Source organism: Camelus dromedarius, chromosome 6, assembly GCF_036321535.1.
Source record: "Camelus dromedarius isolate mCamDro1 chromosome 6, mCamDro1.pat, whole genome shotgun sequence".
Classification (NCBI taxonomy): domain Eukaryota; kingdom Metazoa; phylum Chordata; class Mammalia; order Artiodactyla; family Camelidae; genus Camelus; species Camelus dromedarius.
In genome coordinates, this window is record NC_087441.1 from 91004302 (window position 1) to 91016487 (window position 12186).

General features: G+C 34.8%; 2 long non-coding RNA genes across 2 annotated transcripts in view; one reads left to right on the forward strand and one right to left on the reverse strand.

Moving 5' to 3' along the window:
* Nucleotides 1-10768, forward strand: part of LOC135321559 (uncharacterized) — a 59252-nt gene extending 48484 nt beyond the window's left edge. Inside the window, exons 3-5 of the long non-coding RNA XR_010381419.1 lie at nucleotides 8135-8205; nucleotides 8557-8648; nucleotides 9227-10768. This is a non-coding gene — a long non-coding RNA (uncharacterized LOC135321559). The remainder of the gene's footprint in view (nucleotides 1-8134; nucleotides 8206-8556; nucleotides 8649-9226) is intronic.
* Nucleotides 1-12186, reverse strand: part of LOC135321558 (uncharacterized) — a 941446-nt gene that overhangs the window by 507407 nt on the left and 421853 nt on the right. The gene's annotated exons all lie outside the window — the stretch shown is intronic.

Here is a 12186-nt window from a genome sequence, read left to right on the forward strand (position 1 = left end):
AGTAAACATAAGTTTTTTTCTATGTCTGTGAGTCTATTTCTGCTTTGTAAAGAAGTTCATTTGTGTCTTTATTTTTAATTTGTTTTAGATTCCACATATGAGTGATATCATATATAATTTTCTTTTTCTTTCTGGCTTACTTCACTTAGAATGATAACCTCCAGGTCCATCCATATTGCTGCAAATGACATTCTTTTATTCTTTTTATGGCTGAGTAGCATTCCATTGTATAAATATTCCACAGTTTATTTATCCAGCCATCTGTCAATGGACACTTAGGCTGCTTCCATATCTTGGCTATTGTATATAGTGCTGCTATGAATATTGGGGTGCATGTATCGTTTTGAATTAGAGATATCTCCAGATATATGCCCAGGAGTGGGATTGCTGAATCATATTGTAACTTTATTTTTAGTTTCTGTTAAGGAATCTCCATATTGATTTCCATAATAGCTGTACCAAACTATATTCTCACCAGCAGTGTGTGAAGGCTCCCTTTTCTCCACACTCTCTCTTCCGTTTATCATTCATGGACTTTTTAATGATTGCTTTTGGTAGTGTGGCCATTTTAACAATATTAATTTCTCCAATCCAAGACCATGGGATATCTTTCTATTTCTCTGAGTTATCTTTAATTTCCTTAATTAATGTTTTGTAGTCCTCCTGATACAAATCTTTCTCCTCCTTGGTCAGATTTATTCCTAAGAATTTTTTTTTAATTCGATGAGATTTTAAAAGAGATTGTTTCTTTACTTTCCTTTTCTGATATTTCATTGTTAGTGTGAAGAAATGCAACTGAATTGTCAATGCTAATCTTGTATCCTGCTATCTTGCCAAATTTTTTTTATCAGATTTATTAGTTTTTGTGTGGAGCCTTTAAGGTTTTCTATATACAGTATCATGTAATCCACATTTAGTGACAATTTTACTTCTTCTCTTTGAATTTAGATTACTTTTATTTCTTTTTCTTGTCTGATTGCTGTGGCCAGGACTTCCACTACTCTGTTGAATAGAAGTGATGAGAATGGGCATCTTTGTCTTGTTCCAGATTTTAGAGGGAAGGTTTTCACCTTTTCACTGTTGAGTATTATGCTGGCTGTGGGTTTGTTATAAATAGCTTTCATTATGTTGAGATATGTTCCTTCTACGCCCACTTAGGTAAGAATTTTTATCATAAATGAGTTTTGAATTTTATCAAATGCTTTGTCTGCGTCTATTGAGATGATCATGTGATTTTTGTCCTTTCTTTTGTTGATGTGGTGTATCACATTGTTTGATTTGTGTATATTGAACCATCCCTGGGATGAATCCAAATTGATCTTTGTGTATGATCTTTTTTATGTGTTGTTGGAGTCTGTTTGCTAATATTTTGTGAGGGATTTTTGCATCTATGTTTATCAATGATATTGGCCTATAGTTTTCTTTTTTGGTAGTATATTTACCTGGTTTTGATATTGGGGTGGTGGTGACTTTGTAGAATGAGTTTGGTAGTATTTCCTCCTCTTCAATCTTTTGGAAGAGTTTGAGAAGGATCAATATGTGTTCTTCTCTGTATGTTTGGTAGAATTCCCCAGTGAAACCAAATGTAAATTTTCTTTGCATTCGTCATAGGATGTGTTAAAGCCTATATGACTACCATTCTAAAGGAAATAGATATACTAATGGGCTAACATAATTAAAAAACAGGGTAACCACAAATCAAAAGCAGGGTACACAGACCCACGGTTGATGCCAAACCCAACCCCAATGTGCACCAAATCTCCACTCATTTGTCTTAGAGGCACAGGTCCACAAATGCACCAGGAGAGCAAATCAACCACCTCTGCCTGGGACTAGAATGACAGTCTTGCCTGTGATGTTGCAGGGCCCCTGGGTAACAGTTCATGTTTCAGCCCCTCTTCTGCCCAGAAGACAAGCACCAGCAGTTGTACCCCTCCAGAGCAAGCTGAGAAGATGGCTGTGACTGAACCCCACCTCTCTTCTCACAAGAATGCTCATCAACATTGGTGCAGAGCAATACCCTGTGCACTAGTGGAGATGGCAGCTATGAAGGTTGCAATGCACCCCTCATCCCACATGCAATGGTGCTTTCTATGGAGGGACCCAGATTGATTTGCACTCTCTTCTAGCCACAGCCCGCACCACACTCCAGGCTCCTGAGGCTGCCTGTGTGCAGTCAACCCCAGTCCCCTCCCCAGGCTCATCCATGGAAGCCTGAGTTCCAGCAGCTCAGCCCAGCCTGTCCCCACTGGCATGCATCTTAGGCTAGGGTTCACAGTGACTCTCACTGCTGGTTTCTCTTAGTTCTTTCTGCTAAGCTGCTGTTGCTGCCTCCTCTAAACCTCTGAAGCTCCTGTTCTGTCCATGTGGATCTCTTTGCTGGAGAGGGAGCTTCCCAGGGTGAGGGCACTTTTCTTTCTATGCTGCTCTCTCTCTGTGAAGCATATCATGCACCAATTTCCTTTTTCTTTCTTTTTTTCCTCTACCTGGTTTTGTGGGGCTTTCCTTGTATTTCCAAAGTAAGAGAAATTATGTCAAATTTCAGGAGTTATTCTGTGTGAATTGTTCTGTATTTGTATATAATTTTTGGTGTGTTCATGGGACAGGGTGAGCTATGTGTCCTTCTACTCTGTCATCTTGGCAATCCCTTTTCTGGTCTTCAAACTGCCATACATTTTCTTAACAAATAACACCAACTGTAAGTGCATAGCAGTTATATGACTGTCCACTGCTGTGCTTCCCTAAAGAGTCATAAAGAATGTGAATGGATCTACACTTAAAAGTGCAAGTATTCAATCATTGATCTCAATTTTTCAAAGGCATTCCTTGCAGTTGCCGTCAGTGCTTGGCTGTGTGGCTGAATTGCATGAATTCAGTCAGTGAGTTTATTGATGTTGAACAGCAGGAACTTGTAAATACAGACAGTTGAAATTGCCAGTTTACTGATGAACCCTTGCATGGGTAAGCAGTTGAAAGTTTCCTGCAGTCAGCCTTGCTGAGCAATCCCTGGTAAATTAGTAGAATTTCTTAACTTTTTTCTCCCAGTTTTCTGCCCTAAAGAAGTCAAATACAATTCCTTGGTTTGACCCATTTTAATTATTCACAAGAAGTACGATGCACAAAATTTTGCAATTGATGACTCAAGATTAATATCAAATAAAGAGAAACAAAATATGAGGTCAAGCTATGGCCAAAGGTGCTATTTTAAATATCAACATCTAAAATTTAATATGGAAATATCCTATCTTTTGTTTCTAAAGTTATTAAATGGAAATAATTCACCTTATCCCACAGGAAAACCACATAGCATTCAGATATGAAGACACGAATATATCTGAGTCCTTTTTAAGACTCAAATAAGCTGAATCATCTATAGAAGCAAGTACTGATATTGCCAAGTACTGCACTTCTTTTCATTAAAGGCTTTTTAAAATTTGCTCATGACAGGTAGCTGAAGTATATTTTAAGTTAGTGTGTTATTTTTTCTTTATACTTTGTTAGTAGAGATTTCATATCCTTTCACTCATATCAATTTTTATTTAACATGCAAAAGAATTGCACGGAAATGAGCAAACTGCATAAATTATGGTTATTTACTGAGATGGCCAAACTCCCTTAGCCAAGCACTTCCCTTTAGCATAGTTTAATTTAGTATAGTTTAATTTTGTACTGAGAAACAAAGCTGAACTTATGCTTGTGTTTTGGAATTTGCATTTACACAAGTTTAGTAAAACAGTATTATTCTATTTGTATTATATTATCACAACCTTTCAAAAGTGTATCTCAAAAAAGTAACTATTTTTATTATTAAGAGATGTCCCAACAAGATGTCATAAAAAATGACATCTAGAACAGACTGTGAAATAAATATTTTAAGGAACAATTAGGCCCTTTGTCCCATTCAGTTTCTTGCTGATTAATTTTAACTACCATTAATTGAATTTATCTTCAGCATGCTGAGTAAAAAAATCTTAAAATCAAATGTTTTGTATAGAAAATATGTTTTCTATTTCTCCTGTTACAATGGTGAAATAAAGAGACATTACATCCTGAGTTTTTGCTGGTGATTATCAGTTATAGGAAAGTACATAAATGATAAAAACAAATAGTAGTAAATATTTGTTTAATCAGTCTATGTTTAAGTAAATTGTGTTGTCCAGATGTAATAAAAAGTCAATAGTTTAAAATCCTGTTTCTTCTTTCATTATTTATGTGTTCACAGAAAGTTTATTTAATCTTCCTAAACCTTGATGTTTTCACCTTGGGAAAAAAAAAAAAAAAGCTAAACTAAATTCTGGGGATAACAGAACCAGTGTTGGAGAATTAAAGAAATAATTTATTTTAGGGCCTGACATGTAACAGTTTGACTACAAATCCTTCCTTCCTTCCCACCTTTTTCTCTTTCACTCCCTCTCATCTTCCTCTCTCCCTCTCTTCCCTACTTTCTTCTTATTCTGTCCTGATTTTAATATTCAGATTTGCTAGCTAGCAGGACCATTTTACTACCTCTGTATACCTAGTCATCCACAATTATAGCCATCTTATTCTACATTATATTAGTGTGATAAGCACACATATAGATTACTTTTATCAAATATGTAAATTATTATAGTTTTGATTTTAAGTTAATTAGCTATTTAATTCAGATTGTCCATCATTTCTTAGAAGTCACTGAGTATTCGTTCCAACACTTAAATGAGATATGTAACCAATGGAATTTTTTCAACAGAATTGTGAAATTGAATTTTAGCAGTGACATGCAATAGTTTTGTGGATATTTATTGATAGAAGTTTGTAAGATCTCTTCTGTAATGTATACAGTGTGTACATTTTTTCCACCTGTCAAAGAACTCCAGGCTTTGAAATGTGAGGTTCTAATGGATCATGTGTTAAACTGCATTGGTTGCTTGATCCTTATAAAAGCATGTTTAGTCATTGCTATTTTTGGTAGTGGTTTTACCAAAAGAATCTGACAAATTTAATTGTGATAGTCAACAAATAATTGATAGATTACGTGTTATCACATAACATAGAATGAATAATTGAATGCAAAAAAATTACATGACTACTTCTACTCTATTGAAGTGTTCATATTGACAACTACCTTCTCCTTACACTATAGTTACATTTAGTTAAATGTCTTGAAAAACATTATTTGGAAAACTCAAGGTTATTGGGTGCCAGAACCTTTAATATGCAATTCATTTTCACAATTTATGATTCTAAGAGAGTGGCTCCAAGTCAAGATGAGGGAATCTGTTAATCAATATTCGCAGAAAGCTACAGAAAGGACTGCTTCCAGGTAGTTTTCTTTTTTCAAAGACACACAGGCATTGTGTGAACAAGACACTTCTGTTGTTTTTGTTTTTGAGTTAAGATTTTATTGCTGAATTCTGATCAAAATAATTTATACATTCTAAACTTGCACTGAATGAAGGGAAAATCTGCACAAGATGGATTGGTTAGATGGAACTTTGTATTCTCTTTTGAGAAGTGTGTGTCCCTATACTTTTGCATATAGATCAAGAACAATACTTCAAGGCATTCTCACCAACAGCAAGCAGATCTTCAATTTAGAGTGTCTTGTCTTGCTTTTAATGTGTATTTAGAGTGTACCTTATTCTAATTGGGAAGTTGTAGTCTCACTTCTGTAAGTGGAACAGTGAAGCTGTTTATGTCTGAACTTGTTACATGTTGGTATTATTGTGTCTGTTGGGGACTGGGAAATAAGTAAGCTTAATAAATTGATTCAATTTTGAGTGTGTTTGAATTTAATGAAACTTAAATTGTACTGATTGATTCTCAACACTTTAATTACAGGTTAATTTCAGATCACTGAATTGTTTTACTTACATCAGGGCATCACAGATAGGATAGAATATGTTGTAATATTTTGGATACTGTTATTTTGGTTTTCACACTATTTAAAAGTTTTACTTCCATCTCCACCAAGGACAAAGGGACAAGAATACAGTTGTTTAGAAAATGATACATTTGTAGACCATCAGCTCTTTGCATAGAACTGCATGAGCATTTGCTTATAAAAAGGAATTATGCTCCTCTTTTTAGTGTGCAGATTAAAGACAAGTCAGGAGAGAAAATGTTAATGCAGACAATGAGAGGGCAAAAGCAATATGATTTGTTAATTACTACAGGAATGTAAAATAAAGGTGGAAAGGTACATCAGTGAAGGTTAACCTAAATCTTGAATTGTGAAACAAGCTATAACCGTGTAATTAAGCTGAACTATTTACAATTGTTCAAATGCTTTGAATTTTTTAATCTCAAATCCTTTGCTCAGAATGTTCTTCCCTGTGTCCTATTAGCTTGTTATTTATTTTGAAGATTTTTCAGAATTGCTCCATATTATCCTTCTGTAACTCTCCTCTGAACTACCCTCAGTAGAATTAAATGTTTCCTCCATTGTGCTCCATTAGTAGCTAGTACATATCTTTATCATATAACTATTCAGATACATGTATATCTCTTCAACTTGACCTTAATCCCCTAGAAGTCAAAGCTTTGTTCCATTTTTTCTGTATCTCCATTTCCTAGTGCATGCTCCAAGATTTTATTCCTCTACTCAAACCTTACTATTGAATCTATACTGGAAGTATCTTCTCTAGACACTCTTTGGGGAACCTGTTTTTATGACTTGTAATTGCAGCCCAAGACACCTCTCATTGTACCTCTAACTTCAATCTGATCACCTCCTCTGAAGTTTGACCTATACTCAGCTTTCCACCTGACATCTCTGCTTTAGTGCCAGAAAAGGTGTCTCTAACACATTTTTCAAACTCATCTCACTCCTTCCATAAACTATGTCCCCTGTTTTGCTGCTTAAGCTCAGATTTTAGGGGTCATCCTTGATACTTCTGTATTCCTTAGTCCTCACATAAAAAATATCACCAATTCCTTATAATTATATTTCCAAAATACACCTTCTTGATCTTCAGCATCATGGCCACCACCCAGCATCTTCTAATATCTTTCTTTCCTTTTATTCACTGAATTTCAGTTGCACTGGACTCTGGTGTACTGAAGACTGTGACTTTTACCCATCTCAGTACTTAAATGTGATGATATTCTATCAGAAAAGCATGAATTTGAATTCTTGGGCATGGCTATTTCCTTCTCCTCACTCAGCTCTCATGTTGACTTACTTCTTTAAGGACAATACTGGGCTGCATATTCTATACAAGAATCTGCTACCCAGATTGTTTTCTTACAGAGCATTTGTCTCTTTCTTAGTACTTAAATTCTCATTATTTTGTATTCATGTCTGCCTTTATTATATAATATTCATTTCCCCATTCTAATTTAAAAACCACGAAGATAGTAATCATCTCACCATTATGTACCAAACATGTAGAACAAAGCCAAGCACATAAGAACACCATAAATATTTGTTTAAAAGATGAATGTATAGATTGAGAAAGAATCAAGAGAAACACCATAATCAGAAGGATAGAGGATGCTATAATGCAAGCTTCGTGGAGGCAAGCATATTTTGTTTTAATCATTATATCCCTTTGTCTAAGGATATTCTGATGTGTTATATGTATTCAATATTTGTTGAATAAATGTAAGAATTTAGAAAGTAATGCTTAAAGCAGTTTTGAATGACAACATCAATGTCAGGATATAGATTCAAGAAAAATAAAATTAAATTCTTCCACATACATGAGACACTTCAGTTTTTACAAAATTTCTGCTAACTATATTCACTGCCTTATCAATCAGTAAATAAAAGGGTTAACAGCAGTTTTTTGGGTCACTGTATAAGATAATGTAATCAAGATAATGAAGAAGCAGAAATAACTTAAAATCAAGGAACACATTAATAAACGGACTAATTATCAAAATGACTTTCATGGAGAAGAAAAAATAACAAAAAGCACTCATTTTAAATTTTGATCTGTAAGTAACAAAGGCAAAAACATGAATTTCAAAAAAATTGAGTATACTTTTAATGGTATAAAACTTCTATAAAAATTGGTTTTCTGTCACTTCATACAATAGTTATCCAACTGCAAAAGTGTACAATAACAGATTTCACATTTATTTCTTCTTAAAGTCAATGCATTAGGCTAATTTCTCCTATCACATTTCTTTTTCTTTTCACTCTCTCCAGGAGACAATGGAAAAGACTTCTAAATAACTACAGCATTTGGCCAGTTCACAATGGAGGAAATAATGAACAGCGTAAGGAGCTAAAAATCATCTATAGTTTGAGTTTTAACTTTCAGATGATAAACAACCTTCAACCTATTTTAGATTCTATTTTAGAAAGAATGAGAGGAGTAAATATGATATAACTAAATGTCCATCCAAATAAATTTCAGAAATACATGTAAATAGATTTTTAAAAAGTTAACATAAAAGCTTAATTTAAATTACAACTTAAAAAAGGCTTAAATTTAATCCTAATTAAGCTGCACATATCTTTGTATGATGTTCAGTGTGAGGATCTCATTAATTGTTTTCTTTTAAGTCTTCTCAAAAAATAAGGGCATTATATTGCTTTTCATATGCTTAATGATATTTGTTTTGTAGTGTACTCTGATAGACACTAAAAAAATTCCTTTTATGGGCCCCAAGATCCCTGACATCACAAGGAAATGATTCATTTACAACTTGGGTAACAGGTGAGTTTTTTAAGCAGTGATTTGGGGCTATTGTTAATAACAAGGTACATGAAAGCTTCTTTATAAAACTAAAATTGTATAATAATAATAAATAATACCATTTAGTAAATGGTAAATGTATTATGTAAGTTGTTTCATGGAATCCCACACTGGGGACCTGGGCCTATTGTTTCCCTTTGAATAACAGATTCTTCCCTAAATCATTTGAAATCTGTTCCCTGTAAATTTTAAATAGGATAACATTATTTTGCTATAATAGAGTAGGTTAAATTTAAGCACAACCATTCTGTTTCAATTATAGTAGTGTCATTGGGATTTAATTACACAATTTGAAAGACTGAGAGCAAAAACTACCTGCGTGCTCCTGATCTGGGAAGGAAGGCCTGGCTCCTCCAGACCAGGGTTTCTGGACTTTGGCATTATTGCCATTTTGGACAGGATTGTGCTTATGTGTGTGTCTGTGGTAGGGGGGGAGTGAGGAGGGATGCTGACTTGTACATTTTATGACCTTTAGCAGCATCTTAGACAAGATTGCAATAACAATGCACTCCTAGAATGACAATCAAAAATCTTTCCAGATCTTACCAAATGTCCCAGGGAAGAATTACTCCACGTGGAGACCTACTGCTTAAAAAAATAAATAAATACATAAAAAACTCTGAGCAACCCACCTAGCCACTTAAAAGCATAATCCTTCAGCCTCTCTTCCTTGGAAACCTGGTGGAATCAGTGCTGCAGCTGTCACCCATTCTCTACGAAAATCACTGCCTTTGTCTGAAGTAGTAAAGCTGAGATACTGCACTCAAGAACTCACTACCAAGCAGTGAGCAATCTCCTCTCTACAAACATCATGGACTCAACTCAGGAGCCCTTTAACCTTTACCCTCTTCCTCCACCCTCTAAGGTAGATGGAGGTAGTAACCAGATGTGCTTTATTCAATCTATGGTTTCTGCCAATAGCCACATTAGAGAAATGAAGATGCTCTTGTTGGTTCAAAAACGGACCCCATACATAGAGTGCAAAGAGAGACTGAAGAAAGAGGCAAACCACTCCAGACTGGTATGTGGCAGGTTTAATAAGCATGGGAAGTTACATATGAGGTTTGTCTTTGGTGGCTGTGAGACAAATAGACTTCTGAACCTGCTCAGCAGAATCTTAAAAGTTTATTTGGAGGCCTTTACTGGATTCAGTCACATGTACTTTCCAGATGGTCTCCATCATACATTGGTCTCTCAAGGCTGTGTCCTTGAAAACAGCTCCAGCTGTGGGAAAGGTGGTCAGAAGGTACATGGAAAGGGCAGTGGAGGGGTTGAGGAGCTCTGATTGGTGGGTCCAGCTCATGAGTCAGCTGAAGTCACATCCTCTCATTGATGACCTCCAATAGCTCTTTGTTTCTTTTTTGAAGCTCAAAGATCAATCTTTACCTAAGCCTGTATTAAGGACCTGTATGTGTTAATAAGCCAGGCCTGTTGACATTTTATATCTATTTAAAAGACCATGGTGATGTGTCCTTCCATGGACTGTGATCACATGTAACCATAGGTCCACAGTTTCTGCTCTGGAGAAAATGATAAATAGGAACAGTGCAGAATCCCACCTTTAGATGAGCAGCTACCTTCAGATGTGGCTGACAGAGGACAAGGTCAATAAGCAGGCTAGTCCACTCTCATCCATCCTCTCTAAGAAAGAAGCAACCGCAGCTCAGGGTCTCTAGAATTTCTAGACAGGTGAAGAAAGCCACATTCTGGCAGGGGGCATGAATAGTGAACTTAATATCTAGATATCACTTGATATTTAATTTGTCAGGGAAAATTTATTGAAATAATTTTGTCCAATTCATGTTGGTCAGTGTTGTATCAGTTATTTTGTGTTGAATGAAAGAAACACCTGGAAACTTAACAACTTAAAAAGATAACCATTACTTCTGTCAGGTTCTCTGGGTCAAAGCAAGTCATAGACAAGCCCAGATTCACAGAACTGAGATGCAGATTCCATCTCTTGAATAGGAGGTGCTATAAAATATGTTAGTCATTTGTTTTGTAATTTTTCTTAGATGTTCTGAATTTCATTAATTTTGCAGTTAAAACAATTAAATGAGGTGTTTTTCAAAGTAAGAAAATATCCTTAATTTTGGCAAGAGCTATGAAATTTATAATATAGATTTGCACAATGTTTATAAATGATTCTATTTGAAGAGCAGGCATAGACAATTGTATTTTATAAAGTGCCAAGCCTAGGAAAAATGTACTGCTTCTAGGAAAATTGACTGCAAGCCTTTTTTCTACTTATTTCTTTTTCTTCCTTTGTTCTTTCCACTCAAATTCTTGATAATTGGATGTCTTCACGTGGTAGAACAGAAGTAGTATTTTTTTAAATAACATTGAATAAATATTTTACTATATCCTCTTACACAGTTTCCTGTAATATTAATCTATAGGTTTATTTACTTTTAGGGGAAATCATGATTCCATTAATGTGCCCAGGATCTTTTAAAGAGTGTTTTTGGTTCATATTCAGATAACAGATGCTCTGAGGCTATGTAAACTACATAACTTTCTCTCTGCCATGACAACAATTATAAGCACTTTGCTTCTGGCTTATTTCCATAGCTTTTAATATATAAAAATTCCAAATTATATCATTTTATATTTGGTGTCTGTGTATTTGCAAACATACTATTCACATGGAGATTTTGCTTATAAGCTTAAAAATGACAAAAATATTTGTATAAAATTATAGATTTAGGAGTCGTATAAAGTTTGCTATTCTATGATCATATATATATTACATATTTTTCTCTTAAAAAGATAAGATATATTCACAAATGTACTATAAGACTGTAGATCTAAGAATAAAGGCTTATGCCACAGAGAAAGCACAGTACAAAAAAGGACATGAAGAAGGGACATAAGAAAGTTTGAAGCCATTAAGTAAGAAAGGACAATAGAAAAGAGGATGAGGAGGAGAATGATATAGAGCAGTTTAAAAAAATTACAAAAAAGCAATGTATATGTTTTCTTTCCTCTTTTTCATAATTTTATGTGCTTTTACTGTTTTCAGAGTAAGCCACACAGTAAAAGAAACCCACATTCTACTGCTGAATACTCAAGCATGCTTTGAAAGAAGCCATGGTTTAAACTGTGTGGGACAGCAGAATAATTCGGTGGACCTGAGCTCAGATCTAGTCCTACCCTGACATTTGCCATCTGAAATGAGCTGGGGAAGCCTCCCTGAAACTCATTTTCTTCAACAGGAAATTGAACATGATAATAGTTCCCTGTTAGTGTCAATGTAAATTTTGAATTTTTTTTAACACAATATTTTTTTGAGGTGAGTGGGGGCCAAGGTAATTTGGTCTGTTTGTTTGTTTGTATAATGGAGGTCCGGGATTGAACGTAGGACCTCGTGCATGCTAGGCATGCACTCTACCACTGAACTCTAACCCCCTCCTCAAATCTGAATTCTTGAAAAATTAAAATATGTGCAGAACAGTGTAATAGTCCAATAAATGGTAGATATTTTACAAATATACACCAA